This window comes from Tamandua tetradactyla, chromosome 15, assembly GCF_023851605.1.
Source record: "Tamandua tetradactyla isolate mTamTet1 chromosome 15, mTamTet1.pri, whole genome shotgun sequence".
NCBI classification, from domain to species: Eukaryota; Metazoa; Chordata; class Mammalia; order Pilosa; family Myrmecophagidae; genus Tamandua; species Tamandua tetradactyla.
This window is the reverse complement of record NC_135341.1, coordinates 75,667,226-75,685,816: the sequence shown is the minus strand read 5'-3', so window position 1 is coordinate 75,685,816 and position 18,591 is coordinate 75,667,226. Positions and strand designations below refer to the sequence as shown.

The window sequence follows — 18,591 nt, the reverse complement described above, 5'->3', positions numbered from 1 at the left end:
ATTTTCAAAAGGTAAAGGAAAGTGAAGCTTTCTTGTGAAGCTGTGTCACCTTACATTACATTAGCTGGCATTTTTGTCTGTTGTTTGTTGTGGAAGAGACTAAAAATCCTTATATAAAACAAGTGAGAATTTCTAATCTTGAGGACCAAAGAAAAATGACCATGTGTATGTGTAGTGTATTATGTGCCCTAGAAGTAGGTTTTTTATTACTGCTGTTACTATAGTTGTTCCTCATTAGATAGTAGCATTAAATATAGAATACGTATCTAATTGAAGAGATTAGAAAGTGTCATAATTAAGCATTTTTAGTATAGGCCTCAGCCTTCAAAGTGTTTGTGGATTCATTAACTAAATTATGAACTTAGTACTACAATAGCAGGGCTGAGTAGTTGCCACAGGGACCATATAGCCCATAACGCTGAAAATATTTACTCTCTGAACCTTAACATAAATGTTTACCAACCCCTCGTTAGAGGAACACCCCTGAGTTGGGTTTTGTCCATTCTCATGGTTCTATCCTCTGGTTCTCATTCATGATCCAAGAGTCCTTCTCCTTAGTAGTATCTTTCATGAGAAGAGACTATTCTACCTTCTGTGAGGTATTATACAGAATACAATGATTCATTAATGTGTGTGTATGTGTGTGTGTGTGTGTGTGTAAGCTGTGTATCTGCTTTGGTTTGGGGCTGTATGTACCCTAGAAAAACTTCATTGTAAACCTCCTCCATTCCTGTGGTTTTGAACCCATTGCAAGTAGGACTTTTTCATGAGTTCCTCCAGTTAAGGTGTGGCCCCCTCAATCAGGATGGGTCTTAAGCCTAATGCTGGGGTCCTTTATAAGAAAATGAAATTTAGACACAGAGAGAGCCACAGAAAGAGAAGCCAGAAACTGACCATAAATGGAACTCAGAAGAGAAGGGAGAGACCAGGTGAGGTCACCATGTGACTTGCTATGTGACCAGGTAAGGACCAAAGATCTCCAGCAGCTAGCCCCAGAATGTCACAGTCTTTCAGGGAAAAAGCAGTGCTTTGATGATGACTTGATTTGGACTTTCTCTTAGCCTCAAAATAGTGAGCAAATAAATCCCCATTGTTTAAGCCAAACCATTTCATGGTATTTGTTTGGGTAACCAGGAAAACTAAAACAGAGGTGGAATTGGAAAGTTTCTATAAAGGACATTTTATTTTGTTCTGGAATGATGAGTAAGAGTTTTCTAGATGGAGAAGCAGGTGGAAGACATTTCAAGTAGAAGGACTAGTTATCTTCTTACAGGAATCAGCGGTAGCACTTTATGAGAAACATCAGTTGCATTTTCATTGTCCAAAGCAAATTTGTCCCTTAATTCATCTTTAGAACATGCCATTTCCTGGATCTGCCTAGTGGGTCATTTGTAAATGAGTCATTTATTGTAAGGAAAAAGATATGCTTCCTTGTCCCTGGAAGCATAGGGGTAAACATATACCCCTAATTCTTAGTGTGTTAGATTGGTTCACTAAACCACATGACTTCTGTGACTTGGGCCATGCTGGAGCAATAGAAATTCAGGTTTGAGATAGGAGGGAATTCCCCATCTGAGTTGGTGGTAGTAGCTCAGGTTCGGGACTTATTGTTGCTGAAAGATTTCCTTCTCTGGGTTACCCTGGAGCAAAAAAGAAATCTCTCTGAGGCATCTATACCTCACACTAAGCTATAGCATCTTGGTAACTTCTCAGAGTTCTGGGCCCTTCTTGCCAATTCTTCATCTGCTCTTGTGGCAGGGGTAGAATCACCGAACAGATGCTGATCTCGTCTTTCTGCATCTGTGCACATCCCACAGGGACACAGTCCTGTGTTTCATACAGCTCAGCATTTCTCCTCTCAGGTAATAGTACTTGTCCTATGAAATGGTATGCATGGCCACTTATATTCTAGGGACTCTGTACCTAAGAGCTGAGGAATTGATCAGGCCCTCTACTGATGTGGACCATAAGAACAAATTATCATTTACTTCAGTAGAACAGATCAAGGGCTTTGTTCACAGCAACTCTGAACTGTGAGAATTCCATGATGCTGCAAACCAAAGAGTAACAAGGAAACTAGGGCCAAAGGCAGAAATATCCCTTCCATGCTCTAATGTGGGGACATCAGGTAAATTTAGTTACTTAAATAACAAAGACATATGTCTTGGGATGTCATGAAGAAGTTTTTGTTGTGTAGCCTGTACATCAAGGGGTACACTCCAGCTTCTCCAGAATCAGTGTTATCTGGGAGATAGCTGATGTGACTCAGTCAGGAAAGCCTCAGGGCAGGCTGGGAATAAGACAAAAGGAAGTTCAGCTATAGTCTTACCAGACCTCTTACTGGTCCTCAGAGTTTTTGTTGTTGCTATAATTTTTCTAGTTTTATTATTATTTTTTTATTGTGAAAAACAACATATATACAAAAAGCAATACATTTCAAAGCATACCACAACAAGTAGTTGTAGAACAGATTTCAATGTTTGGTATGGGTTACAATTTCATAATTTTAGGTTTTTACTTCTAGTATTCCAAGACACTGGAGACTAAAGAAATATCAATGAAATGATTCAGTGGTCATACTCAATTTGTTAAACCCTGTCTTCTCTGTATAACTCCACCATCACCTTTGATCTTTATTTCAATCTTTAGGGTTATTTGGGCTATGCCCATTCTAACTTTTTCATGTTGGAAGGAAGCCCCATATACTTTTGTAATTAGGTTGTTCCTATGTTTGTTTGTTTTTTTTAACATTTTTTATATTGTATAATATATATATACAAATCAAAGAAAGAAAAAAGCATAATTTTCAAAGCACATTTCAACAAGTAGTTAAAGAACAGATCCTAAGTGTTCTTAAGAGACAATAGGAGTGATATTGATTGGGGTTTAGCAAACCACGACAACTAATACTATCTAACTAAAGCTTTTATAAGAGCAGCCCCTGGAACAGCCTCTTGACTCTATTTGATTCTTTTGGCCACTGATGCCTTCTTTTCCCTCTTTTGGTCAGGAAGGCATTGCCAGTCTCACAGTGCCAGGGTCAGACTCATCCCCAGGAGTCATGCCCCACATTGTCGGGAGATCTTCACCTACATGTACCATGTAGAGGGGGAAGGCAATGATTTTCTTTGCAGATTTGGGCTTAGAGAGGCAGAGACCGCATCTGAACAACAAAGATGCTTCCTGGAAGCAACTCTTATGCCTCGTTATAAGTAGTCTTAGCTTCTTCCCTATAGTAATAAGTTTCATAAGAGCAGTCCTCAAGTAATAAGAGCTTGGCTTATTTTCTTGGGAGTTCCCAATGGTTGGGAGGGTACCCAGGGCTTCTCAGATGGGAGAGTTTAATGTATATACATATTTATGTTTTTTTCCCCTTCACATTCTCAAGGGATTCTACCAATGCATTTTAATTATCAGACCACCATAGTCTAAGATGTATTCTCGCACTACACCAAACCTTAGAGAATTACAAGGCTTAGTTCTCATTCTGGATTCCAGGAGTCTGGGTTGTCTAAATGAGCTATCCAGAGAGGCTGATTCAGGCCATGTGTTACAGAAAATTTAGGTTCTACACATATTAAAACTCTCTTCCTTTGATCTCATGCAACACCTGAAGGTCTAGAGCACCCTATCATCTTTCACCTTGCTTTCAAATTTACCTTAGACCTGGCCAAATTGGTCTCATTTTAAACTAATTGAGGCCTGATCTCTTTCTCAGTTACTTCATCTGTTACTGTATATCGCTATACTAACTTTCATGTCTGCAACGTTCCGTTTCTGGAATCCAGGTGTCACAGAGCTACTCAAAGTTCCAGGGAAATACCAGCTGAAACACATATAGCTCAATGTCTCAAAATCCGGAAATACATCCACAACTCTAGACTAAATAAATGCAGCTGCTATTAGAGTCCATGATCCTGGTTCTCATTTTTTTTAATAAGCATTTTCTGAAAGAGACCTTAGCTTGTTTGTTCTTTGTTTCTTGTCCATTCTGTGCAGCCCATTGTCCTCAGGGTTTATGCAGTTCATTGTGTGCCATTTGACATCCCTCCTTATTGTAGTTGCACAAATTTCCATCATATGAAGTATCACCGTTCACCATTGTACTTCTCAGCCATTGTATCTTTTGGCTCCCTCCATCTATTGGGCACCATGGATAATGCCCAAAATAAACAAATCATGTCTTATAATGTCTTCGTTTGGTTGTACAATCAGTAGCACTCTCAACTTTAGACAATTTTCATTGGTCCGTAATGACAAAAGAACCAGCAAACATAATGGTATTGACCATATAAATCAAAACTATTCCTTATCACTTGTCCCTCCCGGTCCTGAGATTTTGTACCATAATAAGGTTTAAATACTCTTTACATCCTTCATGAACCCCCTTGGATTCACAGAGTTCAGAGCATCATTTCATGTAGAAGTGGAAAGTGATCTTTGAGTTCATCTACTTCAACTCCTTCATTTCTTTCAGAATGAAAATTGAGCTCACAGTGGCCAAGAATGGCCAAAATGCTGAATGGACTCCCTCACTTTCTTCTTCCCTGCCATCCTGCTTCCCTCCCTCTCTGCCTATCCTCCTTCCACACATATTTATTAAGTACTTACTATGTTCCAGGTTCTCTTTTAGACAGTTGGGTCATAGTGAACAAAAGTGTTCTGTGGAAACTATGGAAGATCCCTGCCTTCATGGATCCTATATCGTTTCAGAGGAGTCAGACATTAAACAATATACATACTAAATAAATGATATAATACAATATAATGTGATAAATACTATGGAAAAAAAATCCCAGAATATCATTGCTGGAGTTGTAGGGCAGGAGCAATACATTTTAAAATAGTGTAGCCAGGGCAGGATTTTTTGAGAGGCTGATGTTCGAGCAAAGGCTTGAAGGTGGTGAGGGAGTCTCCCATGTGGATGTCTGGGAAAGAGCAGTCTAGATAGAATGGCCAGTGCAAAGTCCCTGAGGATAGGAGTATATCTGACATGCACAAGGATTCCTTGACATGCTCAAGGAATCTAGTGAGACTAGAGTGGAGAAACTGAAGAATGGAAATAGATTAGGCAAGTAGCAGGTTTATAATCACTTTATAAATAATTAGAAAGAGCTTTGCTTTTTTTCCTCTGAATGAGATGTAAATCATTGAAGGGATTTAAGCATCAGAATAACATGATCTAATATATATTTACAAAGAATAATTCTGTCTGCTTTTTGAGAACAGACTATTAGAGGTCAAGGGTAGAAGCAAGGATTCTAGTCAGGAGGCACAGATAAAGAAGTGGTGAGATATTCTGGACATATTTTGATGACAGAGTCAAAATGTTTTCTGTTAGGTTGAATTGTGATATGAGAGAAAGAGAAGTGTCATGGATAATTCCAGAACTTTTTATCTAAATGACAGGAAAGATGGAGATGCCATCAGTTAAGATACTCAAGACTTGGAGGGACTAGGTTTGAGAGGGCAAATAAGGGGTTTAGTTTTTTTTTTTTTTTTTTTTTTTTTTTTTTTTTTTTTTTAAAGGAAAGACAGAGAGAAGGAAGGAAGGATAGAAGGAAGAAAGGGAAACATTTTTAAAACATTTTCTTGTTTTATTGTATTCTGTTTCTCCGTTTTTGTTACATGGGCTGGGGCCGGGAATCGAACCGAGGTCCTCCGGCATAGCAGGCAAGCACTTTGCCCGCTGAGCCACCGCGGCCCGCCCAGGGGTTTAGTTTTGATTATGTTGAATTTAAGATGCCTATCCTGAGTCATTAAATATGTGGTAATGTGTTGAAGTCTAAAATTTAGAAGACATCTCTGGGCTGAAGATGTAAGTTTGGGGGCAGCCATTGTGTCTATATAGTGTTTAAATATATGAGACTAGATGAGATCACATGAAGAGTAGGTGTAAATTGAGAAGACAGGACCAAGGGCTAAATCCTGAGACATCTCAACATTAAGAGGTCGGAAAAAGGGGCAGGAGGAATTCCAGGTGAGTGTGGTGTTCTGGAACCCAAGCAAAGATAGTATGTGATTAAGACTGAGGGAGTGGGCAACTGTTTTAAATGCTGCTGATGAATCAAGTAACATGAGGACTGAGAATTGATCACTGAATTTAGCCATATAGAAAACACCTTAGTAAAACCAGTTTGATGGAACAGTGGTAGAGAAAGCTGACATATTAGTTTCCTAGGGCTTCTGTAACACAGCACCATAAACTTGGTGGCTTAAAACAATAGGAGTATAGTCTCTCATAGTTCTGGAGGGTAGAATTCTAAATCAAGGTGGCAAAAGGCCATGCTCTCTCTGAAGGCTCTAGGGGAACAATACTTTTTTGCCTTTCCTTAGCTTCTCATGGTGGCTGGTGCAGTCCTTGGTGTTCCATGGGCTGTAGCTGTGTCACTCCAGTCTCTGCCTGTCTTCACATGGCCTTCTCCCTGGAGTCTCTTTTCCTCTTCTTATAAAGATGCCAGTCATATTGGATTATGGACCCCTATAGTTCATTATGATCTATTTCCAAATAAAATCACATTCATAGGTTTTAGGAGTTAGGACACATTTTGGGGGAATTAAACTCACAATTTAACTCACAACAACTAGGTTGGAGTGAATTTAGGTGAGAATGGAAGATTTTAGATAGTCTCTAAGTGTGGTTGTAGTTAGTGCTGGAAAGGGAAGGAAAGAAATGGGCTGGCAAGTAGAGGGGAAAAGGGAACTTCTATGGAGGGCTTTTTTTAAGTTGGGAGAAATAACTTGTTTGTAAGCTGATGTAAATGATTCATTAGACTGTGACATTTTGATGATTTCACGAGAGAAGGGAGAATTGCTAGAACAATATCCTTCAGTAGGCCAAAGAGGAGCGATTATCTTTTTGTAGGAGTACACTTAATTCATATTTTAGCAGATAAGAAAATGGGTATCTGACCTTGTAGATGATAGGTGGGTAGAAATATTACACTGTCTGTCAATGTTCTCTTCTATTGTTTCACATTTCTCCATGAAGGAGAAAGTGAGACTTGAGTGAGAGTGAAAATGTGGGAGGGGGCTTGGGGCATTAAAGGAGAGAAGGTATGAATAAGTCCTTTAATGGAACCGGAAAGTGTAGTGTGATACCCCCACCCCATCCCCTGCCTTTATTCCTTTATTCCTTCTTTCTTTCCTTTGATCCTGCTTTCTCTTACATTCTACAACATCCAAGCATTGTGCTCAACTTTGGTCATCCATAAATGGAGAAAAATCCCGTCTTTCAGTAAACCTTATAGGGAGAGATAGATCTGTACATTCAGTGTCTTGAATGAATAAGCTGAGCATCAGGCCCATCCCAGAGTCTTTGTGGCTGCCCCTGGCAGGCAACGGTGGATGGTTTGAAATGGGCAGTTGTAGTGCCAGCTAAGAATTTTCTTATAGGAGAGTCAGAAATCCAAAATGCAACAGTGAAATTGAGTTTGCCTTTCTCCCACTCACAATTTATCAAATTTCATTATTCAAGGAAGCTGTTCTCATAAGTCAGTTGACTAGAAATTTGATTTAGGTTATTGCCCAGAACTGGATTAAAATATTTTGTTATAATGTAGTGTTTCAGAATATACTCAAGCCAAGAAAGCTCATCATTTGACTCAGTTAAATTTTGTTGTCATTATTTCTTTTATAGGAACCAACTGGGCTCAACATCCCATAGTTGTGCTTTGAGCATATAATATAGATTAGGCATTGCCTTTATTCATGGGGACTAAGACAGAGCAATATGGAATTTACAAATCACTGTAATTACAGGTAGAAAAACGAGCTCATAGGAAAAGAAATGAGTAGATATTCCATTCTAAATAGTTCTTCTCCTTTCTCAAAATTTGAGGTTCATTTCAAAGAGTATGTGCATGGATAATTTTTCTATTTCTCAACATTACTTTGGCTCTTATTTTAACTATAAGAAATCTTGGCCTCTCTTTTGCTTCTTCCGTTAGTGTGTTAGCATATTTCCGATGATTAAGGAATCTAAAGTTGCTAAGGTATTTAAATTCAGCTGAAGCTAGGTACAAAATTCTAGCTAGAATAAAACATATTTTAGTGGCGAGGCTAGGAAATGCTTATATTTCTAGGGGAGATCATGTTTTAAATGGGCTAAGATCACACCTCTAATAGAGAGGGTGCCTTAATTTCTTTATCCCATTTGCCAGCCATCTATGGAGCAGTTTGTTGTTGTATGCACTGTTGAGTCTGCATTATGTTAACTGTAGATTCCTCCACACTGTAAGTCACCTATCTAACCTTCCATCTTGACAAATTGGCATGGGTTCTCTCCGACTTCACTGTTGGTTACTTATAGAACTCCTTGGTATAATACCCTTGATGGAACAAGTCTCCTTCACACTGGTCCAGAGGGGTCAATGTGGAACAAGTAACATATACTTTATCCCCTCTCTCCTTACACTGTGTTAGCATGCACAACTTAAGGTTGTGTGGGAGTGGCACACTTTACTGAGGAGTTGAATGGATACATATTAAACTGTAGGTTAAATTGGGCATTTTGCAATGTTCAAGGAAGAAACAGGAGAATTAGTCACTTCAAAGTGGTTGTCTGACAGGTTGTCCCTCTGCTTCCTAATCTTACTCCTCTGCCTTAGACGCATTCCCCTCCCTGTAACATCTAGTCATTTACTTCAGGTTTGTGGCACTCTATCCAACTTGTAGGAAATCCCACCACTTATATGATAGGACCCTAAAATTCTTGACCTATGCAGGGTGCCCCTAGGTCTACCATGAAATTATCTGCCTTCGATGCCTTCCCCCAAGAACAGCCCTGGAGCTCCACAATTTTGCATCCTAACAGCCTTCATCCCCTTCCCAATTGATTCAACCTCTTTCATGACCCTTGAGGAAATTCTCTGTCTTCTTTCTTTTCTCCCTTCTATGACATGTAATATAATCACTTCAAGGAGTTTGGGTTTTCCAGAGGCAGGAATATGGGTTATCTTCCAGCAATGTCAGCTTTTTGTCATGAAAAACCCACAGCTAAAAGAAATTATAAAGAATCTGAATATTTTCTTGAAATGGAAATAGAAGAAGAGGGAAATATGCAGAGACCAAAATTAAACTAATATCACAATCATTTTACCTTGTGTATATATTTTATTTGTATAAACAACTGTATGTTTTTTGTCATTTGAAGAAAATAATGACCACTATTTCTGGGATACAGTGTGAAATTTCCTCATAGGCTTTTTTTGACAAACCACAAAAACACCTTAAAATGCTATGGTATATGCATTTTAAGCATAAAATGCTAGGTGGATTTTTTTCCCAGGGTCCCCCAAGGAAGAGATTCTGAGATGAGGATTCATGTGAAAGTATGTTCAGGAAAAGTCATCAGGAGCAATGGGGAACTAGAACCTGATTGGAAGGGTCCAAAGGAGGGGATTGTTTTTAGGAAAGACCCTGGAGTACATATTTGTCTCTATTCACAGAGGAACTCTGGAGACAGTGTAGGAAACACCTCAGAGTTTCCCCAATAAAGAGGTAAGGAAGATGGACTATTTATACCCATTCAGGACTATGGGCAACAGGGAGACCCAAATTTCCAGGCAATTGGAGGTCTCCTGCAGCCTGAGGGCAGCCTTTGTCAAAGTCATGAAGGTGTTAGATATTGGGAGTGTGGTATACAGTGTTTTCCCCAAATGGCTACAATACTATTTCCCATCCCATGTGCTCTTTTTATGATGTGATTTGACCTTCCTCCCATTGAGAAATGGGGTTTGTGTTTCCTCCCCATAAATCTGTGCAGGCCTCTGTGACTACCTCCATAAGTAGAATGCAACAGAAGTAATGCTACAGAGATTAGGTGGAAAAGATTGAGAAAGGCCCACAATGACAAGGAACTGAAAGCCAGCCAACACCAAATTGCTAGCCATGTGAGTGAGCCAGTGGAAGTGGCTGCTCCAGCCCAGTTGAGCCACCCTATCTGATTTCACACTACCTGGTGTAAAGATGAGATGTTCCCACTAAGCCTTGCTCGCACTGAAGGTTCATAAGCAATATGATTATTGTTGTTGTAAGCTATTAAGTTTTGGTATGTAGTTTTTTAAACACATAGAATATGTATCATGTTTTATGACTTAGCTTTAGAAATTATATAGCCATACTTTCTCTAAAGTCAGATCTGCCCAGATACAGGGGGTGGGAACATAGACCCAACCTTTCGCCATCAGAAATGCCGATTTCAGATTGTAAGACAAGCTTGTGGGATCAGAGAACTAGTTGGAAAACATACTGTGTCTCACTGGGAGACCTGAAAACCAGTGGGAAATATTAAAGAGGGACGTTTCTAAATACTGGTCTAAAGTAGTGATTAACCTCTATCAGACTTGAGCCTCTGAACATTAGAAACCACGGCTTATCTTTAAATATTTTGCAAGGAGGACAGTTTTGAGCTCATAGTAGTTGTTCAGTGAATGTTTATTGTATAAATGAATGAATGTTGCCACTTAAATTTCATCTGACCCAATTTCCAGGACCACCTTTTCCAAGTTCATTGAGAAGAGGTACTAAAAAACTAAAAAGCACATGATCTTATCAGAAACGTTATGAAGATGCTTCTGACACTGGTGGGGCAGATCTTGACTCCACTTGGCAGAAATGACCTGGGCAACACCAGTGGCGTCAATAAGGTCATATTCCATAGAGGATGAGACAAGAAAGGCAGCAGCTGCTATATAAAGCTGCCATGCAATGGAGTAGATATAATACTATGGGCAACAGCAGAAGTAATAATGATGGTTATTATAATAAACATAATAAGGACATTAATAATTATAACATTAGCTGCAATTTACTGGAGTACCACTATGTGCCAAGGGCTTTAGAAAAATTCTCTCTCTGATATCAGGAACCATAAAACAATGGAGGAATTATTATCCTTGTAGTTTTAGATGTTGAAACTGTGATTAAGAGAGATGAGGTATCTTGCCAAAGTCACACAGCTATTAAGATGTCAGAATTGGGTTCTGAACCAAAATTAGTCTGATCCAAAAGTCTGTGCTCTCTCTGCTGCATCATGTGTCCTCTCCAGGAAATTCTTTTGTCTGTTAAGACATCTCAGGTCCTTCCTTGGGAAGAGAAAGCATTTGGTGGTTTATGGTGTCAGGGATTCTCAGTGTCAAAACCATTGAAATAGTTGCCAAATTCTTGATGGTTCTCCCTCTAACTGGTGTGGCCTAGAAAGAAAGAGTTATATTAAAATATTGAGTTAAGTGAATTTTTATTACACTGAGAGAAGAGCTTGCTAACTGAACCTTTTAATTTCCCTGTACTTTGTTGTTTTGGATTTTTCAGACACATTCTTTAAAGTCTTTGCTTGAACGTAACGTGATGAGTTGACTGTTACTTTATTTAATTCCTGGAGCATCTCAAACATATCACTACCTCTATGTAAATGATCCTTCAGGAAAAGCCATGGTAAATCTGGGTTTATGAATAAACCAACCTAGTTCCTACTCATTTTGTTTCAAGTGCTATTTATGGATTCATCTCAATCATAATTACCTCTTTTTATTACAGTCAGCTTTTAAAGTATTCATTTTCATCAAAGGTTTATTTACATGCACAAGATTTAAAAAGTTAAATAGTGCTATAATGTTCAATATAAAAAACACAGCCCCAACCCCACTACTATTTCCCCCTTCTAAGTGGCAACCATTTTCATCTCTTTTAGTGGATGCCTTTCATGTTTACCATCATATCTCTAAGTAACGTGCTTTGGTTAGGCATTTATTGATTTCCTAACTTGGGAGGATTAAACTCTTTCAATCCTTTACATTCCATCTCCAAGAAAATGCATTTCCCACTCCCCTAGAGTTTCTTGTCAATCATTTCTAAACTACCTTAAGCCTTAGAAATCTGTCCTGGAACCTTTTCACTTGCACCAGTATGGACTCGTTTCCTTCTCTACTGCATGCTAGCAGCTATTCTGGAATCACCATTCTCCATCATTTGGGGGATTCTGTTGTTGTTTTCTTTGTTTCCTAAGTCCCACATCTTTTTCCTTTTGATTTACTCCCTTATTTGGTTTGAACACATCCTTTAGTAAATGCCCAAGAAAAGTTAAACAAATGAAAGGGAAATTTTTAGAGAATTTGCATGTCTGAAAACATCTTTATTTTATCCTCACATTTGTTTGACTATTTGGTTGGGTATAGAATTCTAGGTTGAATTTTAATTTAGTATTAAAAAAGGTATTATACCATTGTTTGGTGGCTTCCAGTATTACTGTCAAGAAGGCTGAAGCTGTTCTGATTCTTGATCTTTTATATGGGCTTGTTTTTTCCTCCCTCTCTGAAAACTCTTAGAATCTTCTCTTTGTTCCCGTGTTCTGAAATTTGACAATAATATGTCTTCATTCACTTTCTTGGAAACTGGGTGGGACATTTATAAGTAAAAACTTGTATTTTCATTTCTGGGAAATTTTCTTGAATTATTTTTTGATGATTTCCTTCTCATTTTTATTTTATCTTTCTTTAACTTCTGTTATTCCTATGTTGGACATTTTGTACTCCTATATTTCCTCATCTTTTCTCTCCAATTTTAGATCTTTGTCAGTTTTCTCTATTTTGTGGGAAACTGGTTCAATTTTATGTTCCATTTCTAATGCCTTTTTCATTTATGTCTTCATTTTTAATTACTAAAATCTCCTCTTGTTGCAGTGAATGTTCCTTTTGCAGTATCCTGTTTATGTTTCATGGATATAATATTTTATTTTATGCTTTCATGGATTTTAATATAGTTTTTGTTTAGATGTGCTTTCCCTTCATAGGCTCTGTTTTCTCCAATTTGCTTTTTTCTCTCTTTGTTCTGTTCTCTGTCTTTCATGTTGGAGGCCTTTTTGTGAAACACTTCCTGATTTTTATGTCTACTTACATCCAAGGGTGAGGTACTGAAAAAACTGATTAGAGCTCCATGTGAACCAAGGAGCTTATTGGTACTGAATTTCAGTGTAAGATGAATTGTCATGATCATTTGGTTGAGGATTCTCAATGTCAGAAACCTTATATTTTTCTTGTTGAGTTGGCTAGATTCCCCAGAGAAGGATCCTGCAGAAAGGTATATAGCCCTGGCTGCCAGCATTCTGGGGACCAAGTAGGGTTGAAAGGGCTCGGGGAAATCTCAGCATTCAACATATAAAATTCCTTCACCATCCCCTTTTAGTACTGAACAATTAAATTCAACAGAATTTTATTGTCTCTGGTACCAGCTTCACCTGAAGGGAGGAGAGGCAGTCACTCAGCTGTGCCTCATGCAAAAGGAATCTGTGGAGACAGAGTGTGTCTTAAGAAAGCTTTCAACCAATCCTCTTGTTTTGGGCACCATACTGCTTTGTGTATTTGATGCTACTAATATATGAACTGTTGGGTGTTTGCTGGTACTACTTGGGTTTCTTCTCAATATTCCCCACTTCTGGGTCATTTAGGTTTCTCAGTTGATTAAGTCTTCTGTTTTCTAGGCCCCCAAAATTTTCTTATATTGTCCATTATCTTTTTACTGAACTTCTAGATTTTTGAAAATTTAAGAAATTTTTTCAGTGGAAAGTTAGTAGGGTCTTGGGAAAGGAATAAAAATAAACATTTGCATACATCTTGCTGTCTTTATCTAGAAATCCTAAAATCTCTTTACCAAACTTTTCCTTTGCCTTTGCACAAAAGATCTGGAAGCTTTATTTTTATTTTTAATTTTTTTTAGCAAAAAGTCTTGGAAACCTTTGGCATCACCAAAAATATCAGGGAAGGGAACTCCAAAATATCCTTCCATAAAAGTAGTGAGTAGTGGGTGGGCAATGGTGGATCGGTTGCAGTGTTCTAGCCTGTGATACCAGAGACCTGGGGGTTCGATTCTCAGAGCCTGCCCATGCCAAAATAAAAAAATAAAAAAAAAAATAGCAATGAGTATTCTGGCAAAAAATTTGAGAATCAAGTTTTTCTGGATTCTAATCAAAAGCTTACAGTTAGCAAAGGAATTAGTAATGAAAACAATAGCCACTGAATTTTGCTAAGAGAGCACCAAGACACTTTAGCGTACCCATTTACCAACTCCCACTCCACAGCTTGGCAGTGGCTGTAAAGATGGCAGCCCATATTCATAGTTCAGGTTGTTTGCCCCTGATGGAGCAAAAAGAACATTTTTTTTGAAGAGTTGTGGTTGTGTGTTTTGACCTGTCTTGTGGCTCCCTGAAACTTTGGCCCAAGAGTTTACCTTTGTTTTGTCTGCCTTGGAGACTTTCCAGGACTGAAGAGGCTTTCCAGGTGGCATTTGTCAAAAGCAATGAATGCAAATGATTAGCCACAGCTGACTGGGGAAAGGGATAACAGGGAATCAATATGCACTGCAGAGCCTGGGAATGAAGAGGCCAGGGTAGGAGATAGTTGGAGAAATAAAGGTTTTGAAGGGCTCCCATGTACATGTCCCATGGAAATTTAGAAGATCACATGAATGCCCAGGGCTCAATGCATGCTCAGAAGATAACTGAAAAGCCTTCACCTTTAGCTGAACATTAGGCTTTGTGTAAGCTAAAAGTGAAGGATAAGGCAGAATTGTAAGTCACCTGACTAAGCACTGAAGGAGTGTCCCAGCACAGAGTCAGTCTGCAGAGACTGGGAGAGGTTGTTTTTCTCCAGTAACTTACAGAACTCTATGTAACTCATTGGGTGACCCCTAAGCTAACAAAACAGAGACTTCAATGGCCACAGACTACAAAGAATACAGAATTTATAAAAAATAGTTTAGAGAAGTCACTAAACAAACAAATAATGGAACCCACGAGAAGCAGCAACAACTAGCCTTGGGGAAGTGAGGGAATCTGATTTCCTCAGTGGCCACATAATAATATTAAAAATATTCCGTCTTCAACAAAAATTGCAAGGCATTCAAAGAAAAAAGAGAGTATTGTCCATTCAAATGAAAAAAAGAAATAGAAGAAACATACATGAGAAAGCCAAGACAATGGAATAGACAAAGATTTTGTCAACTGTTTTAATTATGCTCAAAGCTAAAGGAAACCATAAACAAAGACTAAAGGAAGCCAGGAGAATGGTATCTCATCAAATGGAGAATATTAATGAAGAAAGCAGAAATTACAAAAAGGAACCAAACAAAAAAATCTGGAGCTTAAAAGTACAATAACTGAAACAAAATATTCACTAAAGAGGCTCAACACCATATATGAACAAGCAGAAGAAAGATTCAGTGAACTTGAACATTACCCAGTCTAAGGAGCAATAAGAAAAAGAATGAAGAAAAGTAACAGAGTGGAAGAGACTTGTGGTAAAAAGTCAAGTACAATATATGCAAAATAAGAGGCCCATAGGGAGAGGAGAGAGAAGGAAAATATCAATAAGAATATTTGAAGAAATAATGACTGAAAATTTCCCAAATTTTATGAAAAACCTGGATCTACATAAAAAATTCAATGAACCCCAAGTAGGATAAAACTAAAGAGAGCCACGCTGAGATACATTATAGCTAAACCCAAGAGAAAGAACTTTGAAAGCAACAAGAGACTAATCACATACAAGGGACTCTCAATATAATTAATAAACTTTAATCAGATACAATGGAGGCCAGAAACCAGGGGGATGACCTACTTAAAGAACTGGAAAAAAAATGCCAACCAAGAATTCTGTATCTGGTAAAACTACCCTTCAAAAAAGGAAAGAAACAAAAGCTGAGGGAGTTCATTATCAGTAAACCTGCCCTATAATTAATGCTAAAAGGAGTCCTTCAATCTTAAATGAAAGAACACTGGACAATAATTCAAAGTGATCTAAAGAAATAAATAGCATTAGTAAAGGTAGCTACAAAGGTAAATATAAAAGCAAATGTTATTGTATTTTTTTGTTTGTAACTTCTTATAGTTTTTCCTGTATGATTTAAAAGAAAAATACACAAAAATTATTAATCTGTATTAATAGGCACACAATATATAAAGTTGTGATTTGTGACAATAACAATATAAATGGGGGATGATGAAGCTTTATAGGTGCAAAGTTTTTGTAAGCTATTGAAATTATGTTGTTATTAATTCAAATTAGATTGTTATAAATTTAAGATGTTAATTGTAATCCACAGGAAAAGCATTAGGAAAACAACTAAAAATAGAGAAAAGAAGAAGGAAGGAAATCAAAATGGCACACTAGAAAAAGCAAAATTAAAAATGTAATGGAAGAATCAAGGAACAAAACCCATATAAGACCTGAAAATAAATAGAAAAATATCAAAAGAAGTCTTTTCAAATCAGTATTTAATGTAAATGTAATGGCTTAAACTTCCCAATCAAAAGGCAGAAATTGGCAGAATGGGTTATAAACTTGACCTGCTATATGCTGTCTACAAGAGACGCACTTTAGCTCAAAAGACACAAATTGTTAAAAGTGACAAGAAAGGAAAAGATATTCCTTGCAAATAACCAAAAGAGAGCTAGGGTGACTATACTAATATCAGAAAAAAATATACCTTAAGTGAAAACTTTTTATAAGAGACAAAGAAGGGCATTGTATATTGGTAAATGGGTCAACCTATAAAGAAAATATGATTATGTATATATATGCCTTTAACATTAGAGCCCCAAAATGTAAGAAACAAAAACTGACCAAATTGAAGGGAGAAATAGATAGTTCTAGGGTAATAGTTTTTCAGCTGGCTGCCCTGTACTCCAGGGTAAATTAATCCCTATCTCCCCCCAAACAAAATGGACTTCAATGCTCCATTTTCAAAGATGGATAGAACAACTAGTCAGAAGACCAATAAAGAAATAGAGCACCTGAACAACTCTAAAAACAAACTAGACCCATAGATAGATGATAGATAGATAGATAGATAGATAGATAGATAGATAGATAGATAGATAGATATAGATAGATAGATAAACAGATAAACACTCTACCCAACAACAGTCCTCTTGAGTGCACACAGAACATTCTCCTGGGGAGACCATACATTAGACCACAAAACACAATGAATTTAAAATGATTGAAATTTTGCAGTGTTCTCTCTGATCACAGTGAAATGAAACTAGAAATCAATAACAAGGAAAACTGGAAAATTCACAAATATGTGGAACTTAAGCAACATACTTTTAACCATTGGGTTGTTTAAAAAGAAGATATCAAGAAAAATAAGAAAACTACAAACTGAATCCAACAGCATATAAAAGATTTCTACACATGACCACGTGGGATTTATTATAAGAATGTAAGGGTAATTCAACATATGAAAATAAATCAATACAATACACCACATTAATGAACTAAAACTCCATACGATCATCTCTATTGATTCAACAGCCTTTCGTGATAAAAGCATTCAATAAACTAAGAATGTAAAAGAACTTCCTAAACATGATGAAGGGCATTTAAGAAAAGCCAACAGCTAGCATCATACTAAATATTGAAAAAACTGAAAGCTTTCCTCCTAAGATAACATAAGGATGCCTTCTTTTGCCAATGCTATTCAACTTTGTACTGGAAGTTCTAGCAGAGAAATTAGACGAGAAAAATTCACAAAAGGTTATCTAGATTGGAAAGGAAGAAGTAAAACTAATAAAATGCAGATGACATGAAGTGATACATAGAAAATCCTAAGAAAGTTACGAGTCCATTAGAGCTAATAAATTAATTCAGGCAAGATACAAAATCATCACATGAGAATCAGTTGCATTTCTATACAGCAAAAATAAGCAATCTGAAAAGTGAATTAAGAAAATAATTCCATTTTAAATACTCTAAGAAATAAAATATTTCAGTGATTATGTTGGTTTGAAGCTATTATGTTCCCCAGAAAAGCCATGTCCTTTAATCCCCATTCAGTATTGCTGGGTGGGATCTTTTTTTACTGTTTCCATGGAGATATGACCCACCCAGTTTTGTGTGGTAACTTTTGATTGGATGGTTTCCATGGAGATGTGTGACCACCCATTCAAGGTGAGATTGCTTACTGGAGCCCTTTAAGAGGGAAACATTTTGAAAAAGCCATAGAGCCACCAGAGCCCACACAGCCAGAGAACTTTGGAGCAGAAGAAAAACGCCCCTGGGGAATCCTTATGAAATGAGGATCTAAGCAGATGTTGCCATGTTTCCTCCCAGCTAAGAGAGAAATCCTGAACTTCATTGGCCCTTTCTTAGAGTTAAGGTATCTTTCCCTTGATGCCTTAATTTGGACATTTTCACAGCCTTAGACTGTAAACTTTCAACTTAATTTTTAAAAGCCATTCTATTTCTGGTATATTGCATTCCAGCAGCCTAAAAATTAGAACAGTGGTATTGTAGAAGATTGGTACATTGAAAACTATAAACATTACTGAAACATTGCTGAAAGAAATTAAAGGAGACAGATAAATGGAAAATAGATTACATTTTCATGGCTTGGAAGACTTAGTGTTATTAAGATGGCAATACTCCCAAAATGCAATTCCTATCAAATTCCCAGTGACATTTTTTTGTGGCAGAACTAAAAAATCTGGTCATCACATTCATGTGGAATTGTACAGGACCCAAAATAGCCAAAATAATCTTGAAAAAGAACAAAATTGGCAGACTCAAATTTCTTGATATCAAAATGTACTTCAAA

The 18,591-nt window shown here is 37.4% G+C and overlaps 1 protein-coding gene and 1 long non-coding RNA gene across 15 annotated transcripts in view; one reads left to right on the top strand and one right to left on the bottom strand.

Annotated features, from left to right (window-relative positions):
- The window catches only part of CPNE4 (copine 4), a 694,898-nt gene that overhangs the window by 121,730 nt on the left and 554,577 nt on the right, over positions 1 to 18,591 (top strand). The window lies entirely within an intron of this gene.
- LOC143658061 (uncharacterized) lies at positions 10,420 to 12,320 on the bottom strand. Its single transcript, XR_013163108.1, has 2 exons — positions 12,222 to 12,320; positions 10,420 to 11,195 (listed from the first exon to the last, which is right to left on the bottom strand). It is a non-coding gene; the product is annotated as an uncharacterized LOC143658061 (long non-coding RNA).